This window comes from Homarus americanus, unplaced genomic scaffold, assembly GCF_018991925.1.
Source record: "Homarus americanus isolate GMGI-L3 unplaced genomic scaffold, GMGI_Hamer_2.0 scaffold34240, whole genome shotgun sequence".
NCBI lineage: Eukaryota > Metazoa > Arthropoda > Malacostraca > Decapoda > Nephropidae > Homarus > Homarus americanus.
In genome coordinates this window covers 92,501-95,427 of record NW_024725618.1, presented here as the reverse complement: position 1 = coordinate 95,427, position 2,927 = coordinate 92,501, and positions in this window count along the sequence as shown.

The following is a 2,927-nucleotide window of genomic DNA, read 5'->3' as shown; positions in this document are numbered from 1 at the left end:
TGTGTGTGTGTGTGTGTGTGTGTGTGTGTGTGTGTGTGTGTGTGTGTGTGTGTGTGTGTGTGTGTGTTAGATCCCACGGAAGAGAGACAATGATACAAGCTCGACTTATAATTTTTTATCATTTATTATTAAAAAAAAAATTCTCTCACATTTTCAGTCAGTCAGTCAGTCAGTTAATCACATCTATTTACTAATCTATGAACTAACCTTTTTCAAGTCAGGTAACATTTATAACAGTACACATTAAGATAGATAAACACGGAGGGGAGGAGGAAGAAGAGAAGCTAGCTATTAATATATGTGTAAATATCTCACTAACATACGAGGGAACAGCGCCACAGAAAACGGGAGATGGGAGAAAACTAAAACACATGAAATACCTGAGTGAACGTGTGTGTGTGTGTGTGTGTGTGTGTGTGTGTGTGACGTCAATATTTAACCCTTGCACTGGCATCACATATCAACAGTAAATACATACAAGTACAGTAACATTAACCCGAGAATTAAATAACCGTGGATAATGAGGCAACGTTATAATCACCGTGTTGACTTTTTTACCTGTTAATGCATTTTACCTTTTAGTAGAGGGAGGATAGGTAGTGTTTATTGCTGATTAATTATTTACCTGTGGGGTGATGTGTGTGTGTGTGTGTGTGTGTGTGTGTGTGTGTGTGTGTGTGTGTGTGTGTGTGTGTGTGTGTGTGTGTGTGTGAAGTTCTGTACGATTCAAATGTACCAGATTCAGATTACAGATTTGACCTCCACACCGAAAGTGGCAACACAATGAACTCGGGAGGTCAGTATGGAGAGGTGTGGAGGCCGCCCGTGTCAGCCCAAAGACCTGAATTGTAACGCGGATTTAGGACATGTATTAACAAGCATCATGAAATGTAATTAAAATTAGCTTTGTGTGAGTCAGTGGTTAATGGTATATGTAATCGAGCCTAATTATAATTAATGAGTGACCAACAGTGACCGACAGTGACCAACAGTGACCTACAGCAACCAACAGTGACCGACAGTGACCAAAAGTGACCTACAGCAACCAACAGTGACCGACAGTGACCAAAAGTGACCGACAGTGACCAAAAGTGACCTACAGCAACTAACAGTGACCGACAGTGACCAAAAGTGACCTACAGCAACCAACAGTGACCGACAGTGACCAAAAGTGACCGACAGCAACCAACAGTGACCAACAGTGACCCAACAGCTTGTAGGAGAAAAATATTAATTCATGGATATTAGTAATTTCCGGCACACACACACACACACAGGGAGAGGTGAGCATGTTACATAAATCATAGGATAGGTGTGTTGACTACAGAACTTGGATGTCGGGGCGGGTCAGCAGAATACATACATACATACATAATAAAATGGTTGCCCCTCGTGTAACGAGGATGGTCGGCCCAAGGGCCACCTGGACGTGAATTTGTTTAAGGTGTAGAAGTTGTCGTCAACGCAACAACCACACCCTGAGTTAACGAGCTGCATGACCCAGTGTCAAGGAATAGTCCGAGAAAACCGGACAACTCGCCAACTGCACTGGCTAACCATTACCTCGAAACACGATCCGCATATCGATAAACATCCAGGTTCCCAATTACTGCTGGGTAGACAGAGGCAAATGGCGTAAAGAAACTTGCCCATAGTTTCACCCTGCCCGGGGATCGAACCCGGGTACGCTCGCTTACGAGGCAAACCTGCTGACCATTACACCACAGTTCACCTACAGACATACATACATACTCTCCCCACACACACACACACACACACACACACACACACACACACCTTTGATGCTCACACAGCCAACACAACAAACCAATCTGTACACAACTCGGCCACGCGCACCACCGCTGCTCCGCCTTCCATCACTATCAAAAGATCAAGTTTTTTCAGTTTTCATGTTTTCTTTTTGTCCAACATCAGTGAGTCTCTCCAGGGTTACATGACGCTAACCTAACCTAACCTAACCTAACCACCACCACTTCATTAGCCAACTCCCCTCCTCCTCCCTCCCTCTCCACTTCACTAGCCCCCCTCCCCCACTTCACAAGCCAACTCCCCCCTCCACCACTATACTAGCCTAACCTTCACTAATCCTCCCCCCCTTCACTAACCTCCCTCCACTCTTATTACTGTACAACCCATGTTGTACTGCTCCCCCATTATACTTATGTTTTTCAATTCCACTCTAATTTATGTATATATAAAAAATAATAAATAAACTAAAAAAATAATAAATAATAAAATAAATAAATATTGAAGTGATAACCGTGGTAACATTATGAGATGTTCTTATTACTACCATGCTATTGTACTATTCCAGATGATACTAAATGTTACATAATACTTCCTTGAGATAAATGTACAGTATATATCAGGTGCCTCAAAGAGAGCTCAGGTTCTCAACTGGCTCAGCCATGTTAATATTGTTATTATTATCAACTCTGTATCTGTGTTTTTCTGGCTAAATAAACTGTTTCAATTCAATTCCTCTCCCCACTTCACTAGCCACCTCCTCCTCCTTCCCCCACTTCACTACCTCCCCCTCCTCCTTCCTCCACTTCACCACTCCTCCTTCCCACTTACCACCACCTCCTCCTCCTTCCCACACTTCACTACCTCCCCTCCTCCTTCCCCCCACTTCACTACCACCTCCTCCCTCCTTCCCCACTTCACTCACCCACCTCCTCCTTCCCCCACTTCACTACCTCCCTCCTCCTTCCCCACTTCACTACCTCCTCCATCCCCACTTCACTCACCCTCCTCCTCCTTCCCTAACTTCACTACTCCCTCCTCCTCCTTCCCCACTTCACTACCTCCCCACTTCACTACCTCCCCCCACTTCACTACCTTCCTCCTCCATCCCCCACTTCACTACCTCCCCCACCTCACTAGCCACCTCCCCACAATATATA